The sequence below is a fragment of the Peromyscus californicus genome, unplaced genomic scaffold (genome assembly GCF_007827085.1).
Source record: "Peromyscus californicus insignis strain IS unplaced genomic scaffold, ASM782708v3 Scaffold_14__1_contigs__length_90479793_seg_2, whole genome shotgun sequence".
NCBI classification, from domain to species: Eukaryota; Metazoa; Chordata; class Mammalia; order Rodentia; family Cricetidae; genus Peromyscus; species Peromyscus californicus.
The window spans coordinates 30,242,732-30,255,975 of record NW_026294436.1 but is presented as its reverse complement, the minus strand read 5'-3'; the positions used below and the strand labels follow the sequence as shown (position 1 = coordinate 30,255,975).

Sequence of the window (13,244 nt, the reverse complement as noted above, 5' to 3'; positions counted from 1 at the left end):
GTTATTATTGACTGAGTACATCCCATCATTCACGGGGATCTCTGTGTTCCTAGGACTCTACCTGCTCTCACTGCCTCAAGAACATTCTTTAGTTCTGTTATTTCTGACTCACAGAGCAATGGTGGGAGGCGTGAACCCTTGACTCTTGGCTTTTTCTATCAGAATTCCTTAGTCCTTCTAGCTCTGACTCTGAGACTCCTTCCTTGGTGTTGTACATCTGCAGACCTGGGCACCATCTAAGCATTCATTTTTAGTTGTAAGCCATCCCACTGAAAATGTACACATCATAGTTTCTTTCTTTCTTTCATTTATTTGCAAGAAGGTTTAACTATGCCTTTTACATATCATGTATTACTCATAGTTCTCTGGTGTAACTTGCCAGCATGATCATGAATTAAATTTTATATCTTTGGACTAAATTTTAGGGCACTTAAATTGAAGGAGAAGAGAAACTTGCCTGTTAAGTCGGTTATATTGAGTCTTCTCCAAACAGTTTCAATATCAGCCCTAACCCATGCTTGCAACATTGCCTGGTTAATCTCACTTTCAGAGTTACAGACAGCTCTTCCATAAAGTGGGAATATCATCTCACTATTCAACACTATTGTACTGGTTGAACACAAAAGACTCAGTTCAGTGCACTATACAGCCTGAGCAGAAAATGGTTGCCATTTACTCTTATTAGTAATAAAGTACACATCTCTGAGTACAATCATTTTTTTTCTCTCCTTCCTACCAAAAGATCAAACTCTTAATATTCAGAATCCATGATACTTTAACCCAACGCATTTTCTAAAATGTACACCTACCTGTAACAGACCCTCCCCCGGTATGCTCCATCCCCTACTTGTATATCAGTGACTCTCCTGTTACAGGCTTCTACTCAGTGTTGGTTTTTTCTCACCCAATCACACACTTAAAATTAAAACTCAAGTTCCATCTTTCCTATGAAATGATTTAGAAATATTTTTCCTCTTCTAGTTTGTTAGTACCTTATTTATTCTGCCTTTAATTGCCACCAGTTTGGGTAAGGAGTTTATTTCCAAAGTAGCTTGCTCAGTAAATTGTAAAATCCTTTGAAGAATGGATATTGCTTATTCATTTCACATCCCACTGAGAGGCTCAAAGTGTCATTTCTACCTAGTAGGCATATATCACAGTTCAATGAAAGACAAATATTAATAGGAAACTATCAACACACCAAGATATATTACATAAATGTATGTGCCAGTGCTGAGGATTTGACAAAATGAACAGAGTAAATTATCTGACATGAATATCAAGTGGGCACTGGCCTAGCTGGACTCGGCAATTTAGATAGAGATAGTGTCCTAAGGATAAGCAAAGTGTACAGAAAAGGGGGGGGGGGCGCAAGACGGCATCACATGGATCCTAAAAAGGCCAATGGAAGCATGAAATCAAATCAGCATGAAGTTCATTTAAAATTCTACAATCAAATAAAAAATAATAAAAAAATAATAAATCATTCTACAGATAGGACCAGTCAACTAGAAAAACTAAGAAAGCAAACACTACATGTTTTAGAGAATAAGTGTGTTTACACTAACAAATGACACTAGTAAAACGTGTCTGGTGAACTAAAAGATGTAAACTGCTATTGTTACAGAGATTAAAACACAGCCTCAGACCAGGCAGTAGTAGCATAAACCTTTAATCCCAGCACTCAGGAGGCAGAGGCAGGCAGATCTCTGTGAGTTCAAGACCAGCCTGGTCTACAAAGTGAGTTCCAGGACAGCCAAGGCTGTTACACAGAGAAACTTGGTCTTGAAAAACCGAGGGAATCCAGGCAGTGGTGGCACACACCTTTAATCCTAGTACTTGGGAGGCAGAGACAGGCAGATCTCTGTAGCTGCCTGGGCTACAGAATGAGTTCCAGGAAAGGTGCAAAGCTACACAGAGAAACCCTGTCTCGAAAAACCTAAAAAAGAAAAAGAAAAAGAATATATAGATCACTAAACTCACATGGGGATAAGGATATGAGAAAGTAACATAAGAAATATTTGTTGGAAATATAATAGTTATATTCAACACAATGCCATTAAATTCAAGGCTTTATAAAAAGTGGGAATTGGAAAGGACCAAGTTTGTGCAGTCATTTCTAGGAGAGACTATTTCAGAGCAGACTTCCTGATATTCTGGCTCTTACATTCTTCCTTCTTCCTCTTCTGAAATGTTCCCCGAGCCATAGGTGCAGGAGCTGTGATGTAAATGTATCTGTTGAGGCTGTGCTGACCAAAACCTATTAATATCTGTGTTGTGTCTAGTTGGGTCTCTGTCATTTGTTGTAAAGAGATGTTGCTTTGATGAGGGGTGCTAGTGGCACTTATCTGTGTGTACAAGAATAATATTTAGAATGTAGGAAATAATTATGCTGGCCTAAAAAAAATAGTGGCAATAGTTTGTCTTTGTTTTTGTTTTTGTTTTTGTTTTTAAGGTCCATGGCCTCCTTCTCCTAGGATACAGGCTAGGCATGATTTCCCTCCTATTGAGTGGGACTTAGGTCCTGCAAGAGTGCTTTTGGCTGCCACCAACATTTAAGTGCCATTACTGTACTTTAATGCATTTCTTGCCAAAATCAGAACAATTTCAGCATCAACGGACATGTTAACATGGAAGGAGGAAAATGTTGTGGGGTCCCATCCATAGACAAAGAACCATAGACCACTAATAACTAATGGAAGAAGGAGAAATAGTCTGTACCAGGGATGAGTCCCTTATTGATTTGTCCAATGAAGAATGATCAGCCTTGAACTCATTTACACACAAGCAACAAATATGGACTCAGCAGTATATGTGTGTATGTGTAGTAAATATGCATGTACATATATATGTGAATGCAATAATAATCAAAGAAAAAGCAGACTATGGAAGGGGTTCAAGGAAGGTTAGCTGAGCTGGGAGGGACTAAACAGAAAGGGAGGGTGAAAAGTTCTATTTCAATTAAAAACATATTTTTGAAAAGAGAAGAACAAGAAGGAGGGGGAAGAAGAGTAAAGGAAAAAGAAAAGGGGGAGGAGGAAGAGAAGGAAGAGGAAGAAGAAGAAAAGAGGAAAAGGACCAAGTTGAGAAGAGAACTACACAGTCGGATGGTGATTCAAAATTAGGAATGTTTGTAACCTAAATACATTCTAGATGTTACTCAGTGATAAGCTGCTGGCAAACAAGTTTTCAAAACATAGATGATACTTTTAAAAACTAATGTGTATATATTCACTTACCGAGTACATACTAAGCCTGTTTTAGTTATCAGGTAGCATACTTGGGGAAAATCCCATCAGTCTATCATACAAATAAAATTGCACAGAAAAAAATGTTTTGCAAAATCTGAAAGTCCTTTAAAAAAGAATGAAAGGAATCACCATTCATGATAAACTTTGGAAAGATAGAAAGTAGTTATCAAACCAACTTTTATAAGCACCAGGAATGGAATTCCAAAGGCAACAAAAATACTTTTTAAAAATAATATCTCTTGACAAAAAATAATTCTCAAGGCCACATAAAGGGCTGACTGGCAGTAGTTTGAATACAGGAAATTATTTAAGAGTAAGCCTGGTATAGATAAATGGATGTCTTTCAAATGAAGCAATATTGTGTGTTGATTCCTTGATGTTTGATGTGAAAGTCAGTGTCATTTAAAAACCATCCACAATGAATGAAGCAGGAAATACTCTACAGATGTTAAAAGTCTACAGATGACTGAAATTTTTTCATCTTTCAAACATCTAAGTTTTTAGAAAATGTTTTTTCAAAAGTAACAAGAATATAAAGATGTAAGGAAAATTTTTTTCATCTATCCAAGAAAATATATGAGACTTATCTAAGATTTTCCTTCAAATGATAGGAACCCAGACTTTGCCACTGAATCCAAAATTGCTATCACAGCATCAGGCTTCACTCACATGAAAAGGGAAAAGTGTAGTTGTGTGGGTGTTTCTGGTTACTAAACACTAAATGAGATGAATAAATGCAAAGAAAGATACAGAAAGGAACATCTGAAATCATAGAAGACCAAAATCACTTAAAATCCCAGAACTCTTCAAACTAGAAAGGTCAAATTTTTTAAAATAATGAGAATATATAATGCCAGAAAATACAGAAGACACATAAATACATTAGATACATTTACCAATTTTCTTTTTATCTTTTTAGTAATGGATTCCTTTTTATTATTTCTTTTATTTTTTATATTATAATATAGTTACATCATTTCCCCTTTCCCTTTACTTCCTCCAAACCATATACCTCCCCCTTTATTTCTTTCAAATTCATGGTGTTTTTTCATTAACTATTGCTATATACACACATGCATATATATTCCTAAATGCATAAATGCAAGCTGTTCAATTTGTACAATGCTACGCGCGCGTGTGTGTGTGTGTGTGTGTGTGTGTGTGTGTGTGTATGTGTGTGTGTGTGTGTGTGTGTGTGTGTGTGTGTGTGTGTGTGTGTGTGTTTCCAGGGCTGACCATTTGGTATTTGTTACTTTGCTATTCCCTAGGAAGGCTATTTGTCTAGCTTTCAGCATTCTTTGTTGTCTGTAGTTTTTTGCCTAGAGTTGAGGCCTCACTGGGCTTTCCCCCCAATTCAGTTCAGCACATCTGTTGATGTTGTCCTTGCTCAGCTCATGTATAAACAGTCATGCTGGTGAGACTTTATGGGTGTAGCTTCTGAAATTCCTAAGAGACACAAAACCAATGCAAACTCACTGTTCCTCCGGCTATTACCATCTTTCTGACACCTCTTCCGAAGTGATATCTGACACTTAGGCGGGGGAATTGTACAGTAGATGTATCCGCTGGGACTGGGCTCCAGAACTCAGTATTTTGAATGGTTGTGGTTTTCTGCAGTGGTCTCTGTCTGCTGCAAAGAAAAGTTTCCTTGATGAGGGCTGAGGACTACATTTATCTGTAGGTATAAGCACAAATATTTAGAATGTAGATAGAAATTATGCTGGTGTAATAAATTAGCAGTTGTATTTTCTCCTCCAGGATCCATGACTTCATTAGCCCTGGGTTATTGGCTAGGTTTCCAGTACGAGGCAAGATGTCCCTCTTCTTGTGTGGGTCCTAAATCCAATTAGAAAGCTGTTGGTTATTGCCAAGGGTATGTGTTGCACTACTGAACCCTTAGAATTATCATGCTGCACTGATCACTGTTATGGTTCATAGGTGTCATAGCTGGGTACAACTGTTGGTTGCTTCCTTCCTTTGGAAACTTGCATGGTGCCTTCTTGTACCATGAAGCCAGTCCTCAAGGAGGTTCTGTGTCTATAGTACATGGTGTCTTCAGTAATAGGGACCTACCTCCTACCCCTGGGAGCAAACTAATTTTCAAAAAATAACAATGGGAGTTATTCACTGATATATTTTATTCAAATAAAAAGATCACTTGGATGATTCAAACAATCCTACCATGTATCTGGGGGACAACATGGGGATGGAAATGAGATGAAAGGGGTATATATGAGTTCAGCCCATGTACTCCACTTAAACAGAGGAGACAAAGAACAAGCAGACCAAATGGGCAGATAATTCCATAAAGTGGTAAGTGCTTTCAAAAAAGTAAAATCAAGTGATACAGAAAGAAGGTACAAGACTACAATAGTTCAACTGAGAATTATGGACAGAGAACAAAACTGTCAGAAGGAGTAGAATGGCCAGAATCTCTGACAGAGAATAAAACTGTCAGAAGGGATAAGATTGGAACAAAGAGATGAGTCATAAGAAGCAGACGTCTGTGCTGAGGTCTTCGGATATCCATCCAAGTAGCAGGAAAACACATCTGAAAGGTCCGATGATGTGAGATTGGTGTCTGCAAATAACTAAAATAAAATTTAATATGTCAGCTTCATAAGGCCTCATGAGGCCATGTAAATGACCTTACCTTGAACACTAACCAAAAAAATCAAGACATTCTTAAAAGATCTTGCCAGCTCTTTTCTGAAGAAAAACAAAGGGAAACTAGTTAGAAGGATAATTCAATAAACCAGCTAAGACCAGAACTCAGGAGGGCAGACATACTTGGAAATAATTAGCATCTAGATGCTCATAAAAGCTATGGGTCCAAAAGATTGCTGGAAGAGTTAAGATAAAGAAGAAAGCCAGAGAGGTGGTGCTTGGGTACATGGTGATATTCCAGAGTTCAGGAACAAGAGCCAGGGATGGCAAAAGGAACATCTAGTGAATTAATGATGAATAAAAAGAGTGTATTACCACAGAAGCCAAAGGCAACAGTTCTTTCAGAAAAAGGGCCATGAACTGTGAAGACTGGACAGAAATCAGGTCAGAGCAGGGCCCATGGGGTATGATAACACAGAAGCCCTTGACACCTCAAGAGAAGCATTTACAGTGCGTGATGGGAGCAAGGTAGGATATATAATGTAATTTATATAAAGTTTTATGTGAAAAATGAGAAGATAAAAGAATAGAGATTGAACAGTGGCTGGCTAGAAGTCTTTGTGTTTTCCTCTGTAACAGAATATGTTGTAGTCAAACTGTCAAAATTAGAAGGAAAATAGAATTCCATAAATTAAAAGAGGCTATCTCCGAAGATCAGTGGTAGGGATCTGGCATATCATACAAAAGGCTGTGCATTTAGTTCCCATGACTATTTGTGTGGGAGGGGTGTGTATGTGTGTGCATGTGTGTATATACATATGTGTGTGCATATATGTATATGTGTTAAGTATTTTTTGTGTGTAAGCAAGTAAATAAATAAACAGCTCTTTCCTAAAAGCAGCAAGTCACATAGAAATGAATTCCCACCCAACTAACAGCAGATTTGTCAATAGTTATCTTACAGACCAGGAGAAGATGGCAAAATAAACTGAAAGCTGTGAAAGAAAAATTTCAGCCAAAAATACTATACCCAGCAAAGCTATCCTTCAAAGATGAAAGAGAAGTAAAAACTTTCCTAGGTAAAACAAAAACTCAAGAAATTTGTTAGCATTTTCTCAGCTCTTTAAGAGATGTTCAAAGGAGTAGTTTCTAGTAGCAGAAGTGTGGCTACCACTATAAAAATGTGCAAAACTACAAAAACTCCACAAAATGGAGTGAAAATGTAAAGGTGAAAGAAGACTCTAACTCTATCAGGACAAAGACACCACTAAGTTCACAAAAGTGAACAAGAGAGGAAGAAACGAAAAAGATAGATAAAACCAGAAAAAAATAACAAAAGTGTCCTTTTTCATCATTAATAATACCAAGTATAAACAGATTAAATCCCCCAACTAAAGTATATAGGCTAATACAATAGAATAGTTTTTATAAAAAATAACACAAATACTCCAACAATGTATTTCCTTTAAGAAAGTTACTTTAGCATTAAAGAGATGTTACAAAGACGAAAAGTGAATGAAGGAAAAGATAAATCATGAGCATGGAAACCAGAACCAAGCAAGAATAGTTACACATGTGTGAGAAAGAACATACTTTAAATACAAAGCAATGGAAAGAAACAAAATGATCACTATATAACAATAAAGAGATAGCAAAAAGAAAAAATATAAATAGTATGTGTACCCAAAGTTGGAACAATTGAATCTATGAAGTTTTCCTTAGGGAAATAGACTCCACTGTGCTCTGCTTTTAACAATGGACAAAAATTGACAAACAAGCATTGGAACTAGACTATAATACAAACTGATGAACAGACATTTATAGGTCATTGCATCAAAGAGCTACAAAATACACATTTCTCACTATCACATAGAGCATGCTCCAGAATATTTTACATGTTGGGCTGCATAGCCAATTCTCAACAAAGCTGAAAAACTTGAAATCATTGTATTATCTTCTCTGATCATGGTGGACTAAAACTAGGCATCCATAATGTTTGGAAATTTGGAAATTGTAAAAATACTTCTTTTTTCAAAGTTCCTTATCTAATTATCTATTATATTTCACATAATTAGAATTTCCATGGAACCATAAAAGACCCAAATTGTTAAACCAACCAGGAACAGAAAACAAATAAACCAAAAGCAGAGGCATTATAACACCAGACTTCAAAACACACTTGAGAGGGATGGATAGCATCTGAACAGCAAGGTGCTGGTATGGAAACAGGTCTGGAATCTTACAGAATAGAATGGAACATTTCAGAAATAAATCAACACTTTCCAGCCAACTGATTTTTCCTAAGAAAGGCAACAAGAACACGCATTAGAGAAAGAAAATGATCTTTAACTGGTGCTTCTGAGGAGATTAAAAACAGATATCTAAATGCAGAGGAAACTTGGCCTCTCTCTCTCATATGCAAATAACAACTCAAAAGACCTGAATGTAACTACATCAAACCACTAAAAGAAAACATAGGAGAAATACTTCAAAATTTATGTATAGGCCCAAGTTTATGTATTTATGCCACACACACACAGACAAGAAAATCAAAAACTGATAAACCAGATTATATCAAACTGAAAGGCTTCAATACAGCCAAGGGAACAGTCAAGAAAGAAAGAATACATCCTAAAGGATGGATAAAACACAAACTATTCATTAAAAGAGGGATTGATTTCCAGCATATATAAGAAAACAATTCAACAGTAAAAATAATAACAACAACAATCCAATTTAAAATGGATAAATGACTTGTAAGGACATTTCCCAAAAGAGAATGTACAAATGGTTGGTAACAGTATGAAAAAAGGCTCCCTGTCACTGAGTCTCAAAAAAAAAAAATGCAAATCAAACCACATGGGCTATTACCATAGATCTATCAGAAGTTCTTTTATGTTACAGGATTGTCTCAGCTATCCTGGTTTTTTTGATTTTCCATATTAATGTGAGTATTGTTCTTTCAAGGTCTGTAAAAATCTTCTAATGTAACACATTATGATAACTATGTTTGAAGACCAGTAATTGAGTATTTCAAAATAGGTAGGAGAAAACATTTTTGAACACTCCCAAATAATACATGTCTGAAGTGATAAATATGTTTACTCTAATTTAATCATTACACACAGTACACATAGGCTGAATATCACATGTGTACAACATACTAAGTACTGTCCTATGTGTCAGTTAAAAATAAAAATAGACTTTAAAGAAAAACAGAAAGGAGGCTTTATAAAAATAACTCAGTCAGTAAAATGCTCCTTTTTCAAGTATGAGGACCTGAGTTCAGTCCCAAGAGCCTATATTTTTTTTATTTAAGAAATTTTTTTTAATTCACTTTACATACCAAACAGAGATCCCTCTCATCCCTCCTCCCACTCACCTCAGCCTCCCCCCCCCCCCCCCCCCGCCCGCCCACCCATCCCCATCTCCTCTTACAAAAGGGTAAGGCCTCCCATGGGGAGTCAGCAAAGCCTGGCACATTCAGTTGAGGCAGGAACAAAGCCCCTCTCCCCTGCATTGGGGCTGAGTAAGGTGTCCCACCCTCTGTAGGTAATGGGTTCCAAAAAGCCAGCTCATGCACCAGGGGCTTGATCCCACTGCCAGGGGCTCTCAAACAGACCAAGCTACACAACTGTCTCCTGTATGCAAAGGGTCCAGTCAGATCCCACGCACAGAGCCTACATTTTTAAAAAAGAAAAACACCTTGGCATAGTTGTGCATACTTACACTCCCAGTACAGGAAAGGCAGATACAGGTAAACTGCTGTAACCTGTGGGCCACACACCTGCTTAGCCAGTTCCAGACCATTGAAAGACACACACGTACACACACACACACACACACACACACACACACACACACACACACGAATATGGAGAGAGAGAGAGAGAATAACAGAGATGGGAAGGAGACATGTGGTCAGTAGCAGGAAGGAGTGTGGGGTCAAGAATTGTTTTAGTTGCATTTGGGAAACACAGCAACATGCTTATCTGGTGAGGACAGCTAACAATGAGGATGCCATGGCAGAGAGGAGAGGGGAATAACATGGTAAGAGCAACAGGGAAATGTAAAGCACTGAAGAAAGCAAAAATATAAGAGAGGCCAGAAAAAAAATTTAGCCGGTACAAAAGGAGTCAACATAACTCCTCTGGAAAACTCTAGGGCTAGGATATCAGGGAGACGGCGGTTTGCTGAGGGATCATTTAAAATTTGCAATGATCATTTTAACTCAGAAAGCACAGCTGTGGCCTTTCCTGTGACCTGTCCAGCTGGTCCCACACCAATATTCTCTGGATAGGCAGGGGTTCAAAATAAGAGCTGGCATTCATCCTTTACTTTGGATCAAAATTATACTTAAACGTACTTTATACTCCCCCTTGCAAATTATCGTAATTACAGGTAGACAATCTTAAAAATACTGGATTTAACAGTGTAGGACTGGCGAGCTGCTCGAGGCAATGAAACCTCTCCGGACTGATAAAGCATCGGGCTGGTGGAGCGTCTTTACTGATGCAGTGGTGCAGAGCTAACATGGGGAGGTACTGATGGATCTTGCTGCTCGCCCCTGTGCACGGTCTCAGCTCTCCTCATCTGTGGGAGATTCCCTGCCACCCACAGGGGATTGGCAGCTTCTACACTGTCTTTTAGCCTAATCTGCGCTAACCACTGCTGTTGCCATGGTTACCTCCATCACAAGTGTCAGTCATTACGGTGCAACTCTGCCTCGGCTCTTCTTTCCTTTTAGCACTTCTTGTCTTCTCCAATTTCTCATGCACGGTTTTAACCCGGCAGGGTGGAAAAAAAAAAAAAAAAAGAAATGGCCTTTTTTAGACATCGCTGTTCAGTTAGCACTTTTCCCTCCACTGTGAGAAAATGGAAAGCCATCGTGTACAGTTAGAACCCTCCAATCTTCAGTACCTCCTGTGGGTGGAATGATTAGAGCCTACCCTACTTTTTAAGGCTTATAAGAGAGTCCTTTAAAATGCAGAGGAATGAAGGGTACAGAAGCCGAGGTTATAAAACATTCATCCACCAGTCGCTGCCATTTGCCAGTATATAGGAACTGTACAGCCTGCAGTCCTGATTCTTCCAGCCTCTCAGCGGAATGGGCTGACAATGAGAGTAAATTAACAAATACAATAGAACACGATGTGTTTATTGGAATTATATGTTCTCTCTACCCTAGGTCTGTTTGACAACTAACAGTACATATTTAGGTAACCAGGGGAGTTCAGAGAACATTTTCCAGACATTGTGATCTATAAAGCCAAGTCTCGGGTCAAGGTATAAAGCACAACATAGGAAATAAACTATGTAAATGAATGACACACCACATAGCCACAAAGTGTGTTTAGAGAAGTGTGCCTGAACATGGCTCAGGTACTACATTTAGGAGTGAATAAAGATGGGTACGAGGGTAGAGTACTATGTTCAGTGAGTCTAGCAATTACAGTTAAAAGCTGTGGCCTTATTCATTTGAGTCATGGGAAGGTGTTGGTAGGGTATAATAATGATCAGACCATTTAATGGACTTTTTCCTCTAACGAAATTCCTAACAATACTGAAAGGAGTATTCGGTAGACTGACTGAAGCTTTCTCCTATAAGATGGCTACAAATGTACCTCAAAATAATATGCCAATAACAGAAGATAATGCAACAATATAACAGTATTATTAACGCATAAAGACAATAGAAAATCAGGAAAACTCTAACTACAAAACACAAATTTTAATAAAACAGAAGATTTACTATAAAAGCTTACAGAAATTCTAGTAGAAGTATAAACTTCTGTATTCCCAGTGGTGCAGATTGAAAGTGCCTGAATTTAAAATTAGTTCACACATATTTCAATATGTACTAATGACCACTGCTCACCTGCAAGATTTAATGAATGGCTAAGATTTTCCTTGTGCAGTAAGTTCGATTCCATGAAAGATAGGGCACTATTCTGACTCAGTTAAAAGATATCCCACATGTTCCGTCCCCATCAAGATAACTGTCACATGTCACTTTTGTGTCAGAGACATGCTCATCTCACTGACTACTTTTCAAAGAGCAATATGGAGATTATTAAAGGGGCCACGCACAATTTCAAAGGAAAATTCACACACAACATATGACACAAACTTGTTTTCTCACCCTCCCCACTGAGCAGTCCTGTCTTTATCTTACATTCACTAAGCAGCATTAAGTCTCCTGAGCATCATTTAAAACTTGAAAATGGGCTATGTGGGGCTCCACCACCTAATTTAGGAAAAAACATTCCACCTTGTAATTCACTTGTGATATGAGTCAATACAACTATAAACTCAGTGATGTAATTTTCTATTTAACGTTTACTAAGATTCCAGAAATGTTTTCACACAGATACTCTTCCGGCTGCTTGCTTAAGTAGCTAGTTAGTGTTCTCAGACCAAAACTCACCTGATGTACACAAATGTCTGCAAAATAAACTGATTTTTGTAAGCCTAGTCACTTGGCACACTAGAGTAATGTCTAGGTTCCAGTAGTCTGGGTCAGCTTTTGTAAAATTACAATGCAATAATAAGTACCCTAAAAATCCCTGTTGATTATAATAAAGAAGGCTCTCTTCTCATTCATGACATATGGCAACTGAGGTCAGTTTCAAGTCTGTTCCATGCCTTCATTCTGGCATTAGGCTAACGGAGCAGATTTCTTCTAGATTGATTCCCCTCATGACAAGGCGGAAAAAAAAGAGTCACATGAGGGTAAGAGCCTTCTGCTTCCTCCTTAAAACACACTTGTGCATGACTCTCACTGGCCAGCACAAATCCAGTGGTCAGTGCAGAGGCATGGGACATGGAAATGTGACTCTCTCATTAGAGGACCAGAAAATAACTGGGAAGAATAGTAGGTACTACTGCAGCAAATACCTACACTCAGGATGTTTCATCTGTCACATATAGTATACTGTAATTTAGGAAATGCAAAAAAAAAAAAAATTCAGACGTTTCATCAGCAAAAGATGTGGCTACATTAGGAGTTGTGAACCCATTATTTCAGCCAAAGAGAAAAAGATATTTATTCATCTCTCACATGGGGAGGCTAGAGAAGGCAGGGGTAGGTACAGGTGACTTCTGGAGTAAGAATTAATATGATAAATACAAATTCAGATATAATACACAACCTAATATCGGTTTCCAGACTGTATTCCTATCCCAAACCACCCACCCACCCACCTAACCATCCAGCTGGCCAGGAATCATGTCATACAGTGATCTGTGGACTTCACTGGTATCTATTTTCTGATTTATAGCTTATTTCCTCATTTCAAAGCCCTTGCTTTCTATTCCTACTTTAAGTCTTCAGGCAAAATTCCTCTAAGTACCAACTATATAAATTCCTTCATTTTTCACAAGACT

The 13,244-nt window shown here is 37.9% G+C and overlaps 1 protein-coding gene and 1 long non-coding RNA gene across 3 annotated transcripts in view; one reads left to right on the top strand and one right to left on the bottom strand.

Annotated features, from left to right (window-relative positions):
• Positions 1-4,908, bottom strand: part of LOC128109765 (uncharacterized) — a 93,428-nt gene extending 88,520 nt beyond the window's left edge. Inside the window, exon 1 of one of the 2 annotated variants that reach the window (XR_008217920.1) lies at positions 4,728-4,908. This is a non-coding gene — a long non-coding RNA (uncharacterized LOC128109765). Of the gene's footprint in view, positions 1-1,824; positions 1,973-4,727 lie in introns of those variants that run through there. The other variant, XR_008217921.1, reaches the window with a different exon arrangement.
• The window catches only part of Rgs13 (regulator of G protein signaling 13), a 28,480-nt gene that overhangs the window by 10,642 nt on the left and 4,594 nt on the right, over positions 1-13,244 (top strand). The gene's annotated exons all lie outside the window — the stretch shown is intronic.